The 23,958-nt window shown below is 41.9% G+C and overlaps 1 protein-coding gene across 33 annotated transcripts in view; it reads left to right on the plus strand.

Moving 5' to 3' along the window:
- The window catches only part of LOC138850199 (uncharacterized), a 458,403-nt gene that overhangs the window by 20,331 nt on the left and 414,114 nt on the right, over positions 1 to 23,958 (plus strand). For 19 of the 33 annotated variants that reach the window (XR_011389855.1, XR_011389857.1, XR_011389860.1 and 16 more), the window contains exon 2: positions 16,438 to 18,937. The exons of 9 other annotated variants lie outside the window; for them this stretch is intronic. The gene's annotated coding sequence lies outside the window, so the exon portion shown is untranslated. The remainder of the gene's footprint in view (positions 1 to 16,437; positions 18,938 to 23,958) is intronic. 5 more of the 33 variants (XR_011389842.1, XR_011389843.1, XR_011389844.1 and 2 more) reach the window with 5 other exon arrangements.

Here is a 23,958-nt window from a genome sequence, read left to right on the forward strand (position 1 = left end):
CTTATTGGTATGTTTAAATATTCTATAACTTCTTGATTTTGTCGCTCCCCCTCTTTGCGGAGGAACGACACAGGACCCTGCGCTGTTCTTTTGTCTGCTCGGCCCTCCCCGGGTTTGCTGCTGGTTCTTCCCGGATTGGCTGCCGTCCCTCCACCTCCGTGGAGGGGCGGGCCCCCCTGCCACTTTCCCCACTTCCGTGGGGGAGCGGCACACCGCCGGCCGGCTCTCTCGGGGGCTGCTCAGGTGTTCCCCTTAGATGTTCCTTCAGATAGATGTTCCTGGTGCATGTTGTCTCTCTCCTCCTTTATAGTCCTCTCCACCAATCCGTGCTCTGCTACCCACACGCCGAGTACGCTGCTCTCCTCCAATCAGGAGCAGGATCAGCTCCTGCAGGTTACAGGTCGAACTGGAGGCAGCTGTGTAAAAGCTGTTTACTCCTCTCCCAGCGCCATATTGTGGGAGAGCAGATGCATAGAATAAGTCTTAATTCGAGTAACTTAGTCTAGTCCGAGTTGCTCCCCACATGATTTAATCTTGGTAGGTTATATGTATCCAGAAATTTATTCATTTCTTCAAAGTTTCCTAATCTGTTAGCATATAGCTCTTCATATAGTAGTTTCTTATGATCCTTGTATTTTTGTGGTATCAGATATAATATGTCTTTTTTCATCTCTAATCTTACTTATTTGGTCTTTTCCCTCTGTTAGTTTGGTTTAAGGTATATTTTGTTTGTCTTTTCAAGAAATCAGCTTTTCATTTTTTTGATCTTTTCTATTTTTTGTTTCAATTTCACTTATTTCTGTTCTGATACTTGTTATTTCTTGCCTCTGGCTAGTTTCATATATATTACTATTTTTCATTCCTTGTGATACATCGTTAGTTTGTTTATTTGAAATATTTAGTTTAAATGTATGTTCATATTGCTATAAACTTACCTTTTAATACTGTTTTTGTGTATCTTATTTAGATATATTTTACTTCATTTTAATTTTTTTCAAGAAGTTTTTATTTTCTTTTAATTTAATTAATTATAAATTGGTTGTTCAGAAATATTTTATTCAATTTCCATGTCTTTGTAAATTTTCTGTGGTTCTACTTGTGTTGATTTCTAGTTTTATAAGATACATGGTATGGTTTTAATTTTAGAAAATTATTGAAAGTTGATATGTGCCCTTATATATGTTCTCTTCTAGAAAAATCTTCCATGTTCTGATGAGAAAATTTATATATTATGTAGCTTTGGATGAAAAGTTCTGTACATGTCTGTTAGGTACATTCACTCTGTAGTATGGTTCAACTTTGATGTATCTTTGTTGATTTTTTCGGTCTGAGTGATCTGACCCTTGATAATAATAGAGGCTGGTGAAATCTCCAACTATTATTGTGTTGCAGTCTTTCTCTCCCTTCAGATCTAATAATATTTGCTTTATGTATTTGAGCAGGGTTTGTTGGTTACTTATATGTATTTATGAATGTTATATCTTCTTGCAACATCAACCCTGTTATCAATACATAATGTTCTTCTTTGTCTCTTTTTATAATTTTTTATTTTTAATTTCTTTTTTTTTATTTTTGACAGGCAGATTGGACAGTGAGAGAGAGGGAGAGAAAGGTCTTCCTTTGCCGTTGGTTCACCCTCCAATGGCCGCCGTGGCCGGTGCACCGCACTGATCCGATGGCAGGAGCCAGGTACTTATCCTGGTCTCCCATGCAGTGCAGGGCCCAAGCACTTGGGCCATCCTCCACTGCCTTCCTGGGCCACAGCAGAGAGCTGGACTGGAAGAGGAACAGCCCGGATAAGAACCCAGCGCCCAGACGGAGGGTTAACCAAGTGAGCCATGGTGTCGGCCCCATTGTTTTACTTTTTTTTTTTTTTCTTTCTTTTTTTTTTTTTTTTTTTGACAGGCAGAGTGGACAGTGAGAGAGAGACAGAGAGAAAGGTCTTCCTTTGCCATTGGTTCACCCTCCAATGGCCGCCGCGGCCTGCGCGCTGCAGCCGGCGCACCATGCTGATCCAATGGCGGGAGCCAGGTGCTTCTCCTGGTCTCCCAGTGGGTGCAGGGACCAAGTACTTGGGCCATCCTCCACTGCACTCCCAGGCCACAGCAGGGAGCTGGCCTGGAAGAGGGGCAACCAGGACAGAATCCGGAGCCCAACTGGGACTAGAACCTAGTGTGCTGGCGCCGCAAGGAGGGGGATTAGCCTAGTGAGCCAAGACTCCGGCCATTTTACTTCTAATGTAGGAATTTTTTTCAGAATTTCTTGTAAGAAATCTGGTGGTGATAAATTCCATTAGACTATGTTTGTCTTGAACATACTTTATTTCTTCTTTACTTTCAAAACATAGCTTCACTGGACATAGCATTCTTGGCTGGAAGGCTTTTTTTTTTTTTAATTTTAAGATCTTGAATATTTTATTCCTTTCTCTTCTGGCCTGTGGGATTTCTGTTGAGAAGTTTGCTATTAGTCTAATAGATTTTACCTTATATGTAACTTGATGCTTTTCTCTCACTGTCTTTAAAATTCTCTCTTTCATCTTAACTTCTGACAATCTGATAATAATATGCCTTAGAAAAGTTTTTTTTTTTGGTTCAGTCTGCTTGGAGTCTTTGAGTTTCCTGTATCTGAATGTCCATATCTATTTCAAGATTTGGGAAGTTTTCAACTTTATTATTTCATTCAGTAGGTTATCAAAGGCTTTTTTTTCTCTTCTCCTTTAGATATTCCTGTTATATGAATGTTTGCTTTCTCTACAGAAAAAAAAATTTGATAATATTCAATGCCACTTCATGATAAAAACACCTAAAATTAGGTATAGAAGGGATATTTCTCAGAATTATAAAAGTATTTATCACATACCAATAACCAATATCACTGAATGGGGAAAAGCTGGAAGCATTTTCCCTCAGATATGGAGCAAAACAAGGATGTTCACTTTCACCACTCTTATTCATTAGAATACTGGGAGTTTTAAGAAGACCAATTAGGTAAGAGAAAGAATCAAGGACATCAGAATTGGAAAAGAGGTAAAGTTATCCATGTTTATGGATGATATGGTGTTGCTTGGAAAAACATAAACACTCCACCAAAAAGCTATTAGAATTGATAAACCAATTTAGTAATTTTGCAGATTACAAAATAAGCATACAAAAACAGTAGCTGTTTTTGCATGTTAAAGATGAACTCACAGAAGGAGAAATCAACAAAGGAATTCCATTCACAATAGCCACAAAATTTCCAGACTATTTAGGAATACATTTAGTCAAAGAAGTGAAGGATCTCTACAATCAAAATTATCAAATATTGATGAAAAATCATCAAAGACACAAAAAAGGGAAGATATTCATTGCTCATGGACTGGAAGAATTGATATCATAAAAATGTCTATATTATGTAAGGCAATTTACAGATTCAATGCAATCCCTATCAAAATACCAGTGCCATTCTTTATAGAGTTAGAAAAAGCAACCCTAAAGTTCATATGGTATCACAAAAGACCCAGAATAGCCAGAGTGATCCTGAGCAAGAAAAAACAAACTTCAAGCATCACAATACTTGATTTCAAAACATACTACAAAGCAATAATAATTAAAACAGCTTGATACTGCCGTAAAAACCAATACATAGATCAATGGAACATAATAGAGTCCAGAAATTAATCCATGTACATACAGCAAATGATTTTGACAAAGTACTCATATCATACAGTTGAGTACAGATAATTGCTTCAACAAATGGCATTGGCAAATCTGGATGTATATATGTGGAAAAATAAATTTAGGTCCATACCTCTCATCATGAATCACAGACCTAAATTTAAGACCTGAGAATGGTCTGGAAAAAAATGAAGGGGAAACAGACCAAGACATTGGTGTAGAGGATGACTTCTTGGATAAAACCCCCAAAGCACAGGCAACAAAAGCAAAACTAAACAAATGGAACTGTATCAAACTCAGAATATTTTGCATGGCAAAGTAAGTGACCAATAGAGTGAAGAGACATCCAACAAAATGGGAGAAAATATTTGCAAACTACTTATCTGACAAATCATTAATATCCTGAATATATCAGCAACTTAAAAAACTCAAGAAAAAAATCAATCAAGATGAGAAATGGGCAAAGGACATCAACAGACACTTCTCAAAAGAAGAAATACAAATGGTTGACAAATATATGAAAAAATGCCCAACATCACTAGCAATCTGGGAAATGCAAATCAAAATCACCATGAGATATCACCTCTCCACTGTCAGAATGGCTAAACTACAAAACACAGTAACAAATGCTCGTGAGGATGTGGACAAAGGGGAACACTTATGCATTATTGGTGGGAATATAAATTAGTACAGCTACTATGTAAAACAATGTGGAGATTTCTTAAAAAACTAGAAATAGACTTGCCAAATGATCCAGGAACCCCACTACTGGGTTTATATCCAGATGACTTGAATACAATATATCAAAGGGTTACCTAAATCATGTTTATAGCAGCACTGTTCACAGCAGTCAAAATTTGGAATTGACCAAGGTGTCCATCAGCAGATGAATGGATAAAGAAAATGTGGTATCTATAAACAACGAAATATTATTCAGCTATAAAAAATGAAATTTTACCATTTGCAGCAAAATGGAGGCAACAGAAAGACATCATGTTGAGGGAAATAAGCTCAACTCAGGAAGACAAATTATATTCTTCCTTATATGTGGAAGCTAAAATTTAAAAAACAAACAAAAAAGTAGAAGAAAAAAGAAAAAAGTCTGTGTGTATCAGTGTTGCTGCAAATATAGTTTTATAAAATATTATTTTATAACTTTGTGAAACCACTGGTTAAGAATGGTATACTACTGTAATTTTAATTATCTGTGATTACTTTAAAATTACTCCTTATTTGATGAAGTATGAAGCCTTTTTAGAATAATGTAGTCTTAAAGTATTATCGCAAAAACTAAGAAAAAAAGAAAGGGAGAAGAATAATGTGGAAGGGAGAGAGGAGGAGGAAGGGTGGAGGGAAGAAGGAAGGAAATAGCATTATGTTGTTAGAATTGTAACTATAAGTCACATTGAATCTGTTAAAAACTAATTAAAAATTAAAATAAAAATGAATATTTGTTAAACATGTCCCAATTGTCTCATAGGTTTTCTTTATTCTTTTAAATTATTTTTTCTTATTTTAGTCTGAGTTATTTCAAAAGTCTTGTATTCCAGATTAGAAATTAATTGTTTTGCGTGGTCTATTCTGTTGTTGAAGGTCTCAGTTATATTTTTCATTTCATTGATTGAATTTTTCAGTTCTGAAATTTCTGATTGATCATTTTGATGATTTTTATCTCTGTTGAAATTCCCATTCATATCAACTATTGTTCCCCTAATGTTTTTGAATACTCTATACTCTCTTGTGTTTCATTGAGTTTCCTTAGGAATCATTAGTTTAAATTCTTCTTCAGGCATTTCATAGATTTCTTTCAAATTAGGCTCTATTTCTGGAGAATGGTTGTGTTCTTTTGGAGGTGTCATGCTTTATTGTGCCTTCATTTTTCCTGTGTTCCTATATTAAGGTCTATCATCTGTTATAATGGTTGGTTTTTTATTAAGCTGCCTTCATTGGAAAGATATTTTTCGTGACATGTAATGCAAGGTGTCAGTTGGGTAGTTTCTTTGCCTTTGGCTTTTGGTGAGCTTGAACTGTAAATTCCAGTGATCTCTCCAGCTGTAATCAATACCACCCTGTCTGATAGCTGCAGCAATTCATGGAGCTGGTGGTATGACTTTGAAGTGAACATGGGCTTACAAAGAAAGATGTGAGTCTTGAGGCGCCAAGGAGTTAGGTGTTAATCACACTAGGATTTGTGATCACATTGCCACATTTTTTTGTGCTGCAGGACTCAAGTGAGGCAGTCCCCCTGAATGCCAGGCAAGCCAGAGTGATGCTTTGACTTGAGGCACTAAAAGATGTAGACTTGGAACTTTGAAATATGGATGAGACCTTCCCCAAGTCCTGCTGCATAGGCATGGGTGCTGCTGGGGTGTATAGGTTTATAACACGAAAGCCCTAGTCCCAGCACTGGGAGATGGGAAAGGGACCTTGTGTACCTCCAATGTGGTGAATATAGGTTATGCTGTGGACTGTGCACTGGCAACTGTAGGCCTAGAGCAGTGGAATGTAGATGAGGTCTACCCTAGGTCCAACAGGGTGGGCTCCAGTGACAGTCAGGCATATTGTACCAATAGACACAATCCCTGCAGACAAGGAAGGGTGTCTTGTCCAATACTCATAGGAAAAGCTTAGATAATATTGTGGATTCGGTACTGGCAACCATGGACATGCAGCAATAGGATGGAAACAGAGACTTCCTCAAATACTACAGGGTAAGCACAGGTGTTCCTGGGACAAATAAAACTGTCACAGTCACAGCGCTGCAGCGTTCAGTGAAGACCTTGCCCAGGGGTCACGCTTCATGTGTAGGTGATGGCAGGGAGTTTGCACAGGCAGGCTAGTGTCTGAAGCACTGGAATGATGATAGGGTCCTTTCCAAGACCTTTGGAGAGAATTCAGGTGACTCTGAAACATAGGCCTGACAGTCCCAACTCCGGAGCTGTAGGATTTGGAGGGTACTCACCCCTATCTCATATGGTCACAGGTTATGCTGGGGATTCTGCACCAGCTGGCACAAGTCTAGATCAGTGAGATGCAGAAAGGGTCTTCCACAGGACCCATAGTTGAGCACAGGCACCCATGAGACTCACAGAACAGTCACATACCCAGAGCTACGGGATGCAGTCTATTCCCTACCCAGATCTTGTGTGATCATAGGAGGCTGTGTACTACAGCTTCACCAGTCACAGTTCCAGTACTGCAGGACTCAGATGTAATTTACCAAGTTACCACATGCAGATTACATATTACACTGGGGATTGCATACTAACACATGCATGTCTGGAGCCTAGGAATGCATTTAAGGCCTTTCCCAGGTCCCACAGGAGCGTGAAGGTGTCTGGGACTTACAGAACCAAGTCACATCCAAGGGCAGGATGCAGTGGATCCTAACCCAAGTCTCAAAGGTCAAGTGCCAGTTATTCTGGGGGTTGCGGATTGGCAGCCACCAACCTGAAGCAGAGGCATGCAGCATGGTCCCTCCAGGTCCCACTGGTGGGTGCAAGTTACTCTAGGCTTTGTAGCTCCAATAGTCACAGTCCTAGAGCTGCAAGACACAGAAGGGACTCACCCCAATTCCCCCAGGGCATGAAAGTGTAGTGCTAAGGCCTGTCCTCTAGCCATTCAGCCCCCTTTGCTAAGTCATACAGCAGAGATAGGCTCAGCTCTGGTCTTCTGGGCTTGTACATAGGCTGCTGCTTTCACCAAGCCCCTAGAAACAGAGAGGAACTTCCATGATCACAAGAGTGAGTGTGGCTCTGACACTTGTGCCTCATGGTCCCACAGCTGCAGGCTTCAGAGGGGCACTCTCTCTGCCCTATGTATTGCCCTCGCTTTAGCTCTAAAAGCTTGTGGTAGAAACAGGAGCAGGAGGTCCGACCCAAGGCGTGGCTCACAATTGGTAAAGGCTAGTTGTGGCATCCTATGCCCCTCTGGGGAGGATTGATTAACAGACGGGCAGGCACTCCCATTCTGAACAGTGAGGTACTGTGGAAAGGCTTCTAGGAATTGGGGAGGGTTTTATCCTTGACTAAAGGGAGGGATATTTGAGAATGACTCTTGTATGTATCACTTGTCATCTTGTGTTTTGGTAGTATCCCATGAGAAAAAGGTACTTGAGCTAATGAGGAAAACCATCCCTAATTTCCAGTATGACAGAAAAATCCTTCATTCTTGGTGACTCTATTGAGCAACTAAACAACCCCAGTGCCCTTCCCTGCAGCTGTCTTGCTAAGTGAGATGTTAGGAAGCTGTTTTCTTAGATACGCTATCACTGTGGCTTAAATCACCCTGATATAGCTGCCCTGGGAAGTAATGAGGCGAACATCCTTAGAAGTGTGCAAGCAGAGCCTGATGGTCCACTCACGGGAAAATGGCGGCAGGGGCTTGGGCCGCAGATGAGGTTTTTACCAGAGGACAATTACAGTTACTTCTAGTCCTGATAGTCTTTAATTGCCTTCACGCCCCTACCCAGTCCCAGTCTTTGTGACTACCTAAGTCTGTATGTACTGAGCCAGGTTCTTGGTGAGCTATCTACAGGGACTCCTCACTAGTACCTCCCTACTATTTGTCATGTACTGTGCCATACATCTACACAAACTATCCAATTCAACTCTGTTTTTAGTGCTGTATGGAAAGTGCTGGTATTATCTTTATTGGACTGATGAGAAAATTGTGTCTCAGGAAGACCAAGAACTCTCCTAACGTGACACATGGAGAGAGACAGGGGCTGTGATGTCACAGCTCTTCCAATGACACAGCATCAGGGGACAGCCAAAAATAGACATGTGGAAGCCCTTGCCACTGGCGCTGTCTTGTACTCTGAAACAGCCCCATTTCTCTTGGCTCCGACACGAGGCTGCTGGAGATGCAGCAAGCCAAAATAGAATGGACGTCTAGTCACCCTCCTAGAATTCCCCATCTGTCCTGACAAGGTCCTGGGGACGTCCAAGGTGACACTCACCCAGCAGAACATTGAGAAAGTGACAGAGATTTAGCTGGCTTTGGTTCCTGCTCACAGGGTGCAACTCCCAAAAGGAGACCCCGAGAAAACATTTCAGGTCAGCTCTGTCCTGTACACATTCCTGAGATCTGGGTTTGGGAAGCCCTAGGGACCACCACTCTGTTTAATCTCTGACTTCCAATGCTGTAGGTGGTTGATGGCTGCCAAATGTGGCGACAAAACCCTTCGGACCTGCCCACCATCTGGTAGGCTGCAACAAGGCTGGAGACTGCCGCCAGTTCTGCTCAGAAACTGTGTTTACATGATAGTGATAATCATACCAGCAGCTAATGTTTGCTGGGGTTTCGGGGGATCAGTAGATGGTTCTTAGGTTTTTTCTTAAGTCCAAAACTAATTAAGAGGTAGATGATACAAGAATCTGAAAAATGATATCAAAACGTCAGATCCTTTATTGGTCAATGTTCAGCTGGAGGAGTTGGTTTAGGAAGGAGGGAACAGTGGATGCCTTAATACTTCCTGTACCCAGAGAAGTTTTACAGACCTTCTTCGTTGAGCCTTCTGTAAGACTGAGAGTGGACTTCAATGTAAACTTCCAAAAGCACACACTGATAAATGTCTCCTCTCCAGTGGAGAGCATGAGTGCGGATTAGTGTTTCGCACAATCATATGGGTTAACTCTTTACTATTTACAATGTATTGTGCCAAGCATCTACATAGATTATGCAATTTAACTCTGTTTTCGGCATTGTATGGAAAGTACTGCTATTATCTTTATCTTTCTGATGAAAAAACCTAGGAACACCAAGAGCTTTCCTGAAGTGACGCATGGTAAGAGCGGATCTAGGGCCAGGCATAGATGAGACAGGAAACTACCTCATAGGCACCTGGCTGTAGCCTCCTCTGTGTACTGCACATTGTTGTTGGGTTGCTGTGAGAACGTTACGGAACATGGAGTTCTGGGTCAGAGGACTTGGGCGTTAGTCTAGGCTTGGCCATTCCTTAGCCTCTGCAGTCCTTACCTGCCCAACGGAGCTTGTGATGCTTATCTTGAGAAGTTCACTCACTGTGAGGATCCAGTGAGACCACAGGCATTGAAGTGCTTTGTAATTGACTGGCCAAGAGCAGAGATAGGCATCTGGGAGTATAAGGGTTCTGGGTTTTGTTCCTGCCTTCCAGGAAAACCTCAATAACATGGTCCAACAATTTGACTTTCAATCCCTCACTGGACTTACTTACCTCTCAGAGGTATTGGGATGCTTAAAGGGGATAAGATTAAGAAACTGATTTCTCTGAGAAATGTAGACATGTATATGTGCAGCATTTAGGACTGTGCTTTTGGTGATAAAATTGTTGCATAGGTTTTTGTACACTCGTGTATCTGAAGGATTAAAAATTTCAATGATGGGCCAGCGCTGTGGCTCACTAGGCTAATCCTCCACCTGCAGTGCCGGCATACCAGGTTCTAGTCCCAGTTGTGGTGCCGGTTCTGTCCCGGTGGCTCCTCTTCCAGTCCAGCTCTCTGCTGTGGCCCAGGAGTACAGTGGAGGATGGCCCAGGTCCTTGGGCCCTACACCCACATGGGAGACCAGGAGGAAGCACCTGGCTCCTGGCTTCAGATCAGTGCAGTGTGCCAGCTGAAGCGGTCACTTGCGGGGGTGAACCAACAGAAAAAGGAAGACCTTTCTCTCTGTTTCTCTCTCTCTCTCACTGTCTAACTCTGCTTGTCAAAAAAAAAAAAAATTTCAATGATGATACTTTAACTTTTTGCATCTCAGCAAGTATACATTTTAAATTAAGTTACTAAAATCAAAATCTGTTGCTAATTAAAAAATTCAACTCAAAAACATTAACAAGTATTGGTGTTGTGTGCTAAAGAAAATAAAATAAAGGTATCAAATATGGATACAGAATTTACTGAGTGCCTGTTAATATTCTAAGTGCTTTAAGTATATTAATTTATTAAATCTTAACAACCAACCTGTGAGTAGACATAGTATTGTCTCCATGTGTAGGAGGAGCGTGAGAAGACAGGGCTCAGGGCGATCCAGTGACATGACCAGGATCTCAGAGGCCGTAAGAAGCAGAAGCAGGATTTGAACCTAAGCCAGTCTAGATTGAGAATCTCTTGTCTTAATCACTAGAATAGAGTGTTATAAAAGATGCAAATGGCTTGTAGCACAACTTAGAGACTAGTTGAAAAAGGAGATTCACAGGCAATAGATAACTGAGAAGCAATGTAAGATAGCACCACACTGAACTGTGTGTCAAATGATGCTGTCTGGACTACACATTCCAACAAATTTCAAAGTAGAGCAAGGTAGTGGAAATGAGGTGGGTGAGCTGTCATCTTACAGGTCTTTTATGGAGTGGGGGTTTGAATAGGTAAGAAAAATTATAGGACTGATGCGGTACCTGTCCCTACCTGCTTGGCTTCATTACTTGAGAAAGAAGCATTGGCTAAAAATGCTCACTAATGAAGAAAAGAAGTGTTGATATTGTCCAGCCTTATTAATAATTTTAATATTTAATAATTTTGTGGGTTTTTGCAGTCATTTCAGAGAAGAATTCTGAATACCAACTCAAATAGACCAGGTGACATGATGGTTTTTAAGCGTTTTATTCAGTGAAAGAAATGCACGGGAAAGTGAGGGCTTTCATTAGGGGAGAAAGAAGTCTAATAGCTAAGTTTGATCCATACCAGGCAGAGAACAAGCCAGGAGCCACATGGAGCAAGCAGCTGATTATGGAGCAGGTACAGGTAGCTTAGCGTGGGCAGCAAAACAAAGGTAGAGAGAGGACGGTCAGAAGGGCACATGCCCGTAGGCACAGTACAACAAAATTGGGGGGCAGGGCACCATGCTGTAGGCCTTTTATCCACTTCCAAAGGGTAGTGGTTATATGGTCTGATTGGCAGGTGGGCATACAGGTGGGGTCAGGTAGGGATATGAGATCACACAGGGGGCAGGACCAAAGAGTTGTGATCTCCAGCTTACAAACCTAATCAATTTGATCCTATTTGTCTGCCTGTACCATGCAAAGAAGACAGCTCTAGGAATAAACAAATGGTGATACCCTGGGCCATTTACTGATCACATGACAATTTGTGCCTCCATGTACTGATCTGGAAAATATAGATAATAATCTCTGTTTTGCCTTCCTTACAAAATAAAGCTCATTTTGGAAATCATAAAGAAATAATAGACATAAAATGAAGTAAATTGTTTTAAAAATCATTTATGTATTTATTTGTCTTCCTAATCCCATGGGTAACCTGCCCTAGCTGACTGGAGAAAAGGGAGAGATTAGGAATGTCAGACAAAGGGTATGGATCCAAAGGAACAGCTGGAAATAACCTGGCTGCAGTCTTGTGAGGGGATTGCCTAAATTCCTTTATCTGCCTGTGTAGCATATCAAGGGCATGCTTGCTTTAAGCAAGGTCTCCACAGGAAGGCCAAGTAGAAGGGCCTGCCCCTTCTGGCTTCACTAGTATTGGAAATCAGGGGAGAGAAGAGAGCAGGAAAACAGAATAAGGAGAAATGGTCTTAATTTTCTCATCCCTCTATTGGCTTTGGCACAGGAAGCTGGGCGCTCATTAGACAAATTGGGACAACTCTGCAAGGAGATTTGCAGCTTCATCGGGCTAGAGCACAAGATGAATCTGCAGGTCTTGCATGGTGCAGATGGACCCAGCAGTAACTTGAGGAGTGGGTGTTATGGTGCAGCAGGTCAAACCACCACTTGGGAAGCCTGCACACCGTATCAATGGAAGTGCTGTTTGAGTTATTATGGTTGCACCACTTCCAGTTCAGCTTCCTGCTAATGTGCCTGTGAAGTAGCAGGTGATGCCCCAAGTTCTTGGGTTCCTGCAATGGGTGTAGGAGACCTGGATGGGGTTCCTGCCTCTACTCTAGCTTCAGCCTGGCCCAGCTCTGGCTCTTGTGGATGGTGGTTGGAGGATCTCTCTCTCTCTCTCTGTCACTCTGCCTTTCAAATCAATAATCAAATCTTTAAAAAAAAAAAGTAACCTGAAAGCGTTTTGGCGATCTTGCCAGAGTGAGTTACAGTAGCTGGGGCAAATTGCTCTGCCTGCCTTAAAAGCTACAAGAAAGACCCACTGGCGTAGATGGGGTGAATGGAGTTTCAGCCTAACCTTAGAGACATCCTAGTGCAAGCAATAGGAAAGGTGAAGCCCTGCTATCTCAGAGTCACCCAAGTTGTGCACTCTTTTTAAGACAAGGGAACAAATGGTAGTAGATACCAGAAGGAGTTCAGTTTCTGTCAGGCTGGAGAGGCCAGCAGCAACCAGGTGGACAAGGGAGGTTGTCCTTGGAGCATGAACACTTGTCAACCACACCTGTCTGTTTTCATTATTATACTCAGGGTTCGTGTTGGTGGAGAAGTAGGGAGAAGTTATCTGCAATTAAAAATGTTCTATCAAGGGCCTGTGCCGTGGCACACTTGATTAATCCTCCGCCTGCAGTGCTGGCATCCCATATGGGTGCCGGGGTCTAGTCCTGGTTGCTCCTCTTCCAGTCCAGCTCTCTGCTGTGGCCTGGGAAGGCAGTGGAGGATGGCCCAGGTCCTTGGGCCCTGCACCCACATGGGAGACCAGGAGGAAGTACCTGGCTCCTGGCTTCGGATCGGCACAGCACGCCATCCATAGCAGCCATCTGGGGGGTGAACCAATGGAAGGAAGACCTTTCTCCCTGTCTCTCTGTCTCTCTCACTATCTATCTCTACCTGTCCAAAAAATATTCGATTAAGGGAGACTGACAGTACCTAAAGTGGTCATTCAGATTATAGGACAGACCAAATTTATATTAGTTTGGTCACTTAGTTCATTTTTCTACCACCTATCAGATAAGGATTATAGAAAGTTCAGTTAGAGGCAAAATAAATTCATGTTCCATCTTCAGGCAGAAGTATGAACAAAATTATGTGACTCAATTACATATGATACTGTAAACACTTCTGACTGAAGGTAAGACATCTAAATATTGGATGGTTTCAATATTTAAGCAGCATTAACCTTTGACTGAAGCAAGATAATATATGTAAAGTTCCTGGCACATATTAGGTGATAGGTGAATATTAATTATTTTAATGTTGCTTGGGGTCAATGTCAGGAAAGATGACAACTATTGCCTTAGATCACAACTCTTGGTAGTAGAATTAAAATCTAAATATTGGGCAAGATGTACCCAGAATAGCATCTCTGCTTTTCCGGAGTGATTAAATGAGGATGGTTCATTCAGTGCGGAGATTCTGAAACCTGGTCTTGCATCCAGATCATCTGGGCAGCTTGCTTAAGAAGATGGATTATTTCTCCTCTGTTTCCCCTTGTGAGTATGATTCATTATTTCTGGGGAGGTGCCAAGGCATCTTTTGGAAGCCATTAGAAACTTCTGTTGGGTCGGCACTGTAAATGCCACGGGGTGCTGTGTAGCATCTTCAGTTGTTTCTTTCCTTCTGTCGTGGGCTCTCACAGACACACCTGCGGGTAGACCAGAGAAGTCAGACTTGGTTGGTCTTTGTTTTTTCTGCATGCAAAGTGCTGTGTCTAACAGGCTCAACTGCTGCCAATTCCCTAATTCAAAAACAAAGCAAACACAAGGAATGATGAGCTTTTTGTTGGTTCAATTTAAAGAAAATGGCACCTCTCCTTGACTTCAGTAGATTACAGTCTCCAAACCAAGAGCATGGATTAGATGTGAGGTGGAAACCCTCAGTCTAGTTAGGACTTTTTTTTGGTTTGTTCTGTTTTTCCTTCCTGAACCCCATTTTCAGATCCCAGGGGTGCATTGCTCTTATCCGTGCTCCAGCAGGATTTTTACTGCAGCAGCAAACTGCAAAGTCGGAAAGGTGCATGCTAGAATTCCTTTTGGAAATCATCTTTCTTTGGGGCCCTATCTCTTTATTGCACCTCTGCCGTCACTTTCAGGGCACCATTGCCTTCCTGTGGTCTCCCTAGCACTTTCTGAGTCATAGTCATCACTTTTTGTTGGTCACCTGATCAAAAGATGCCCTGGCTGAAGCTGGCAAATAGCCATTGTGCTAAACATAATCATTCCAGTAAAACACGGCTGATTAGCATAGAAATCTCCATAAGCCTTTCTATTCCAATTTTGCTGTTAGAATTCTGGCCCCTTTGGAGGTCATGCTAACCTAGTTAAAGCTCTTGGAGAAAATACTGTCGTTCCAGCTCATTGCATTTGCATTAAAATATATTGTCCTTCAGCTGACGTGCTAACCAGCAACCCATCATCGGCAACTTCGTGCAGAACCTGAACCAGAGGGCATCATCCGTTATTTAAGTTAGGATCCGGGAAGCTCAATGAAAATATATGACGGGCAACAAGACATTGAGGTCTTTAAAGTTCTGGCTGTGTGCACTTTACTGTGGTGGAGGTCAAAACATTTTTTGATGAGAAGCAGAATACTACAAAGTGAAGGATGGCACCGCTGTGTTCCTTCCTGGGTTGTGCCCCCTGGAGATAATATGGCATTGTGAGAGCATGTATGCTGGAGCCAGACTGCCTGGCTGAGTCGCTCCTCTACCATGTACAGGTCTGGGGCATTGGGACAGGTTATTTAGTCTCTCTCGCCACAGTGTATATTTCTATAATATAATAAAAGGGCTAATAAATAGTACATACCTTATTGAGTTACTATGATGTGTAAGTGAGATCATTTCTGTTGTGTGTTCAGTTAGTGTTGGCTATTATGGCTAGTAATTGTTAATGTTATACTCAGTCGATAGGAACTATTTTCATTAATAACAATAAGGAACCTACAGAATGGTTAGTCCTTTGTATAGCTCATTCTCATGGTTTTTGAGAAACTATTGGGGAAAGGATGTCTAGGAACTGGAGATAAAGCACCACATGTGAAGGATTGATTTCTGCTCTTAGAAAGACCACATTCCAGAGAGATATGCCGGGGATTACTGAGTTACTTGTCATTGTAGGTTCAAGACCAAAGATGTCATGTATTTTTCAAAGATGTCTTAAGTTTGTTTTTGGGAGTTTGAAAACTGCTTAGAACAATACTGATATCACATACTCAATTTGTAATAGCTTAATTATAACATTATTGTCAGTTTTTCTTATTAATACTGCTTCTACGGGATACATAGCATAGAAAGCCAAGACACTGTAGCAAAAAAAAAAAAAAAAAAAATCTGAATGAAAGATCTCTGCGAGTGAGATCCCAGTGGAAAGAACTTTACACTTTGTGTTTCTGTGTGAGTGCAAACTGTTGAAATTTTTACTTAATATATACTAAATTGGTCTTCTGTATGTAAAAATAATTGAAAATGAATCTTGATGTGAATGGAATGGGAGAGGGAGCGGGAGATGGGAGGGTTGTGGGTAGGAGGGAAGTTATGGGGAGAAAAAGCCACTGTAATCCAAAAGCTGTACTTTGGAAATTTATATTTATTAAATGAAAGTTAAAAAAAATTGGGAGAGGAAATTGAAAAAAATACTGCACCTGTTTGTACTTACATTACCTTTCTTAAATTTCATGACAATCCTGTGAAAAGGCATTGTTATTTTCTCCTACTGCTAACGCAGAATTCAAGACTAAGAGAGGTTAAGTAACTTCTCCAGTGTCACGTAGCGTATGCATAATCAAGCTGAAATTTAAAACAGCAACCTTGGCTCTTTTGAAATTCTTGTTTGCTTGAGTTGAAATCTCACAGCTTGTGTCTCTCAAAGCAATTGGGATAATTGGGCCTGTCAAATGTTGGGTGATGGGCAGTGAGCTATAAGGTTCTTGACTGTAACATGTCTTAGTAAGGTTCATTTTTTTGGCCCCTAGGAATTACCTATGGGTTGTGATACTGTCAAGTAATGCCCTTGAGAGAGTGTCTTCCTCACTTCCTGATATCAAGTAAGACTTTATCTAATCCTTCCTCAAGAAAGCATCTACTTTTTTGTATTTAATTGTTATTTTATTTGAGAGAGAGAGAGAGCGAGAGAGAGAGATCACTTCCATCTGCTGGTTCATTACCCCAGTGCCTACAGCAGTCAGGGCTGGAGCAAGCTGGAACCAGGAACTAGAACTCAGTCTAGGTCTCCTCTGTGGGTGGCAGGTTCCCAAGTTCTAAAGTAATTACTCACTGCCTCATAAGATGTGCAATAGTAGGCAGCTGAAATTGGAGGTGAATCTGAATCCCAAACCAGCCGCTCTGACGTGGGTTGCACGTGTCTCAAGAGGTCTCTTAATTTCAGTCATGTATTTTTAGAACATCTTAGAGAAAAGGGGACTCCACACTCTCTATGACCTTTGAATAAAATTACACTAAAAATATCAAAGTTGGAAGAGATTGTGAGGGTTATTTAAACCAGCTCATTCATTTTGTACTTGAAGTCTGCATGGCAACCTTGATTAACTACTATGTAGGGTGGTGGCCATGAGTGTGGGCTCCAGCCCCCTAGATTTCAATCCCAGCTCTGCTGTGTCCTGACCATGACAATGGCAAAGTTTCTTAACCTCTTGCTACCTCCCCTGTAAAAGGGTGGCACTAATGGTATTTACCTGCTGGGCTGTAATGAAGATTAAGTCAGTTGCTATGTGTAAAACCCTTGGAGAAGCGGCTGTGTGTGGTCAGCTGTATGTAAGTATTTACCCTTTATCTTCTCCATGTTTACAGTACTGGTATCTGAGTCCAAATGTCCAGATAGCTTAACTCTATATCTAGTGTTCTGTTCATTTCCTGACATTCTCTTCCATCAAGGTATGGTTTTTTTAAATCTATCTGAGGTTTGCTCTGTTCTAACTTGACCCATAGCTACTTATTTTCTTCTCAGACTGGATACATATACAATCCTTAGAGATATGATCTTCACACAGTATGATCACGGGGCTCTGAGGTCCAAGAGGACTGGATTTGAGTTCCAACTTTACTACATCAAGGTTTCTTAGCTTCCCTGTGCCTGCATTTCTTCATTTGTAATCTGGCATTAACAGATAGCATGTACCTTATGCTGATAGGATTAAAAGAGCAAGTATTTATAAAAGCACTTAGCATAGGCCTGACACCCATAATTTTATCTATGACAGTGTATAATTTCTATTGCTATAGCTTCTTATGGAATGTTCTAAGTTATAAAGGCATTTTCTTCTGGCAGATTACTAAATAGGATGAGGCATCAATGAAAAAGAGGTTGAGCATCTCAAAAATTCTCACCTGAGCATATGGAGCAAACATGACTCTCAGGTGAGTTAGAATTAATGATTCAAGTGTAAGTCTGGACTCGCTGAATCAGAATGTTCTGGGGAGCATGTAAAAAGGTGGGTTACTAGGATCCATCTGTGTATGTTGGTACATAAGAGCCTAAGGAAACAGAGAAACAGATGCCAGGGATACATGTTTAAAACTCCCTAGGTATACCTTATGGGTGACTAGATTTGGAAACCACTGGATTAAGGAATCACTTAAATGGGATGACTTAATACCAAAAGGTTTTTTTTTTAATAATTTAATTTACCTTTCTGGTGCCCTTCCATTTTTCCATTCATTTATGCATTTGTCCACCGATCCATCAACCACACATATTTTAGTGTCCAGTGTTTGGCTCATGTCCTACTATTGCTGTGGCTGTTACAAAGATGAATGACCAATGCTCTAAGAGAATGGATAAATTGAGTACAAATAATATATGATGTGTTATGAAGTGGTATAGAAGTACAGAAATGTACACAATTATTCCAGATTGTAACGGAAGAACAGGAGAGTTTTCATTATATCCAAGAGCACCATCTCCCTTCAGGCTTCTCCTGTTCCTGGCTGTTTATATCACCTTCCAGTCCTGTGGGTTTCCAAAGCTTTCTGGACCTGCTTTTCTCACACTACATTAGAATTTTATGGTTGCTTTTTTTTTTTTTTCATTGCAATTTGCTGGAAGTGAAGTCTGCATCTTTTTTTTTTTTTGAAAGATTTGTTTATGTATTTGAAAGGCATCGTTACAGAGAGGCAGAAGAGAGAGAGAGCAAAGTCTTCCATCCGCTGGTTCATTCCCCAAACAGCCACAATGGCCAGAGCTAGGCCGATCTGAAGCTAGGATTCAGGAGCTCCTTTTGGGTCTCTTATGTGGGTGCAGGGGCCCAAGGACTTGAGCCATCCTTTACTGTTTTCCCAGGCCATAGCAGAGAGCAGGATTGGAAGTGGAGCAGCCGGGACCTGAACCTGTGCCCATGTGGGATGCCAGTGCTGCAGGTGGGGGCTTTACCCACTATGCCACAGTGCCAGCTCCTGAAGTCTGCGTCTTAATCATCTCCCTCGATCCCCAAGATCGGCTGGCTCCGAGTAGCTACAGTAAGTGCTCAGTGAACACTGAGTAACGCGAGTTGTTGGGTCAGTTATGCAGAGAGGGGAGCAGAGGGTGCCATCTCGAAGTGGACAGGACTAGAACCAGATGGTGGGGCACCTCAGATTTGAATCAAGTTTGAGTTTTAGATTTTAGTCAGTGAGCATAAGACCATTAGGGCAGTCTGTCACAATGTGGGAAAGGTATAGAGAAAATTTTAGGTGCAAACTCTGACAAATCATATGGAATTATGAAGTGATGCAGTTATTCCTTTTTCACTTCCATTTTATTCTTTTTTTTTTTTTTGACAGGCAGAGTGGACAGTGAGAGAGAGAGAGAGACAGAGAGAAAGGTCTTCCTTTTGCCATTGGTTCACCCTCCAATGGTCGCCGCGGCCAGCGCGCTGCGGCCGGCGCGCCGCGCTGATCCGATGGCAGGAGCCAGGAGCCAGGTGCTTTTCCTGGTCTCCCATGGGGTGCAGGGCCCAAGCACCTGGGCCATCCTCCACTGCACTCCCTGGCCACAGCAGAGGGCTGGCCTGGAAGGGGGGCAACCGGGACAGAATCCAGTGCCCCGACCGGGACTAGAACCCGGTGTGCCGGCGCCGCTAGGCGGAGGATTAGCCTAGTGAGCCGCGGCGCCGGCCCCATTTTATTCTGTCTGATTATTTCAAGGAGATGTGTTCTTATTTAATTTTTAAATTTTAATTCTTAATCATTTTTTAACAAATTCAATGTGGTTTGCAGATAGAATTCTGAGAACAAAATGATGCTCCCTCCCTCTCTTCCTCACTCTTCTGTCCTCCCCACACTCCTTCATTCCCTCTTTCTTCCTGTCTTTTTTAGTTTTTGAGATAACATATTTTAAAATTACAGTACAAGAGGCAGGCGCCGCGGCTCACTAGGCTAATCATCCGCCTGCAGCGCCGGCTCCCCAGGTTCTAGTCCCAGTTGGGGCGCCGGTTCTGCCCCGGTTGCTCCTCCTCCAGTCCAGCTCTCTGCTGTGGTCCGGGAAGGTAGTGGAGGGTGGCCTAGGTCCTTGGGCCCTGCACCAGCATGGGAGACCAGGAGGAGGCACCTGGCTCCTGGCTTCGGATCAGTGCAGTGCACCGGCCGCAGTGCGCCAACCATGGTGGCCACTTGGGGGGTGAACCAACGGCAAAGGAAGACCTTTCTCTCTGTCTCTCTCTCACTCTCTAACTCTGCATGTCAAAAAAAAATTACAATGCAGTAAAAAGGATTAATACTTCACAAAATAAGAAGTTTAACAAGTACAAAGCAAGAGGACCCTAGTTTGGTGAGAATATAAACAGCATCTATAAACAATAATTTAATGGAAAGATGACAGTTTCAGCCACATATAGTAAATTTTAAAGTAATCAGAGATCATTAAAACTATAGCAGAGGGCCGGTGCCGCAGCTCACTAGGCTAATCCTCCGCCTTGCGGCACCGGCACACCGGGTTCTAGTCCCGGTCGGGGCACTGGATTCTGTCCTGGTTGCCCCTCTTCCAGGCCAGCTCTCTGCTGTGGCCCGGGAGTGCAGTGGAGGATGGCCCAAGTACTTGGGCCCTGCACCCCATGGGGGACCAGGATAAGTATCTGGCTCTCGCCATCAGATCAGCGCGGTGCGCCAGCCGCAGCGCGCCAGCTGTGGCAGCCATTGGAGGGTGAACTAACGGCAGAGGAAGACCTTTCTCTCTGTCTCTCTCTCTCTCTCACTGTCCACTCTGCCTGTCAAAATAAATAAATAAAAAAAACTATAGCAGTACAACATTGCTTTTTTTTTTAGATCTATTTATTCATTTCAAAGTCAGAGTTACACAGAAAGAGAAGGAGAGGCAGAGAGAGACAGGTCTTCCTTCCACTGGTTCACTCCCTGGTTGGCCACAATGGCTGGAGCTGCACTGATCTGGAGCCAGGAGCCAGGAGCTTTTTCTGGGTTTCCCATGTGGGTGCAGGGGCCCAAGCACTTGGGCCATCCTCCACTGCTGTCCCAGGCCACTACAGAGAGCTGGGTTGGGAGTGGAGCAGCTGGGACTTGAACTGGCACCCATATGGGATGCTGGCATTGCAGGCTGCGGCTTTACCTGCTATGCCACGGCACTGGCCCAAGTGTAACATTCTTAACCACTGTTTTGAGAAAGGTATAGAACACAGTTTTATAAAATGATATTTGCAGCAGTATTGATACACGAAGGTATTTATTTATTTATTTATTTATTAACTTTGATTTAGTAAATATAAATTTCCAAAGTACAGTTTATGGATTACAATGGCTCCCCCCCCCAGAACTTCCCTCCCACTTGCACCCCTCCCATCTCCCGCTCCCTCTCCCATTCCATTCACATCAAGATTCATTTTCAATTCTCTTTTTATACAGAAGATCGATTCAGTATATATTAAGTAAAGATTTCATCAGTTTGCACCCATACAGAAACACAAAGTGTAAAATACTGTTTCAGTATTAGTTATAGCATTACTTCACATTGGACAACACATTAAGGACAGATCCCACATGAGGAGTAAGTACACAGTTACTCCTGTTGTTGACTTAACAATTTGACACTCTTGTTTATGTCGTCAGTAATCTCCCTAGGCTCTAGGCATGAGTTGCCAAGGCTATGGAAGCCTTTTGAGTTCGCTGACTTCGATCTTATTCAGACAGGGTCTTAGTCAAAGTGGAAGTTCTCTCCTCCCTTCAGAGAAAGGTACCTCCTTCTTTGATGGCCCCGTTCTCTCCACTGGGATCTCACTCGTAGAGATCTTTCATTTAGGTCTTTTTTATTCCCCAGAGTGTCTTGGTTTTCCATGCCTAAAATACTTTCATGGGTTCTTCAGCCAGATCCGAATGCCTTAAGGGCTGATTCTGAGGCCAGAGTGCTGTTTAGGACATCTGTCATTCTATGAGTCTGCTGTCATTCTATGAGTCATATCTGTCATTCTATGAGTCAGGCACCATGACAGGTTGTAGTCAAACTCACCACAGTGAAACATAAAGAAAAGATTCTAAAATGTGCAACAGAGAAATGTCAGACTACTCTCAGAGGATCTCCAATTAGACTCACAGCAGACTTCTCATCAGAAACCCTACAAGCTAGAAGGGAATGGTGAGACATAGCCCAGGTACTAAGAGAGAAAAACTGCCAGCCCAGAATATTATATCCTGCAAAGCTATCATTTGTGAATGAAGGTGAAATAAAGACCTTTCATAACAAACAGAAATTGAAAGAATTTGTCGCCACTCGTCCAGCCCTACAAAAGATGCTTAAAGATGTGTTGCACACAGAAACACAGAAACACGGTCATCATTATGAAAGAAGGTAAAGGAAGGAAACCTCACAGCAAAAGATCACAGTGAATTCAAAGCATATATTAGAAAATATCTTTGGCAAATGGCAGGGCAAAGTTACCACTTATCAATAGTCACATTGAACGTTAATGGCCTGAACTGTCCAGTTAAAAGACACAGATTGGCTGATTGGGTTAAAGAACAAAACCCATCTATTTGCTGCTTACAAGAAACACATCTTTCCAATAAAGATCCATACAGACTGAAAGTGAAAGGCTGGAAAAAGATATACCATGCCAACAGAAATGAAAAAAGAGCGGGCGTAGCCATCTTAATATCGGACAACATAAACTTTAACACAAAAACTGTTAAGAGAGACAAAGAGGGGCACTATATAATGATTAAGGGATCAATTCAACAGGAAGATATAGCGATTATCAATGTATATGCACCTAATTACAGGGCACCAGTTTATTTAAAAGATTCACTAAGGGACATAAAGGGAGACTTAGACCCAAATACAATAGTAATGGGGGACTTCAATACTCCACTCTAAGAAATAGACAGATCAACAGGACAGAAGATCAACAAGGAGACAGTAGATTTAAATGACACTATAGCCCAAATGGATCTAACAGATATCTACAGAACTTTTCATCCTACACAGAAAGCATTTACATTCTTCTCAGCAGTACATGGAACCTTCTCTAGGATTGACCACATACTAGGCCATAAAGCAAGTCTCAGCAAATTCAAAAGAATTGGAATCATACCATGCAGCTTCTCAGACCACAGCAGAATGAAGCTGGAAATTAGCAACTCAGGAATCCCTAGAGCATATGCAAACACATGGAGATTGAACAACATGCTCCTGAATGAACAATGGGTCATAGAAGAAATTAAAAGAGAAATCAAAAATTTTCTGGAAGTAAATAAGGATAACAGCACAACATACCAAAACATATGGGATACAGCAAAAGCAGTGTTAAGAGGAAAGTTTATATCAATAGGTGCCTATATCAAGAAATTGGAAAGGCACAAAATAGATGAGCTTTCACTGCATCTCAAGGATTTAGAAAATCTGCAGCAAACCAGATCCAAATCTAGTAGGAGAAGAGAAATAATTAAAATCAGAGAAGAAATTAACAGGATTGAATAAAAAAAATTCCAAAAAATCAGCCAAACGAGGAGCTGGTTTTTTGAAAAAATAAACAAAATTGACACCCCATTGGCCCAACTAACTAAAAAAAGAAGAGAAAAGACCCAAATCAATAAAATCAGAGATGAAAAAGGAAACGTAACAACAGACACCACAGAAATAAAAAGAATCATCAGAAATTACTACAAGGACTTGTATGCCAGCAAACAGGAAAATCTATCAGAAATGGATAGATTCCTGGACACATGCAATCTACCTAAATTGAACCAGGAAGACATAGAAAACCTAAACAGACCCATAACTGAGACAGAAATTGAAACAGTAATAAAGGCCCTCCCAACAAAGAAAAGCCCAGGACCAGATGGATTCGCTGCTGAATTCTACCAGACATTTAAAGAACTAACTCCAATTCTTCTCAAACTATTCCGAACAATTGAAAAAGAGGGAATCCTCCCAAATTCTGAGAATGGACATTTTGATGATATTGATTCTTCCAATCCATGAGCATGGAAGATGTTCTCTAATTGTGTCCGATTTGCTGCAAATGGTAGAATTTCATTCTTTCTGATAGTGAATAATA

The sequence above is a fragment of the Oryctolagus cuniculus genome, chromosome 6 (assembly GCF_964237555.1).
Source record: "Oryctolagus cuniculus chromosome 6, mOryCun1.1, whole genome shotgun sequence".
Taxonomy (NCBI): domain Eukaryota; kingdom Metazoa; phylum Chordata; class Mammalia; order Lagomorpha; family Leporidae; genus Oryctolagus; species Oryctolagus cuniculus.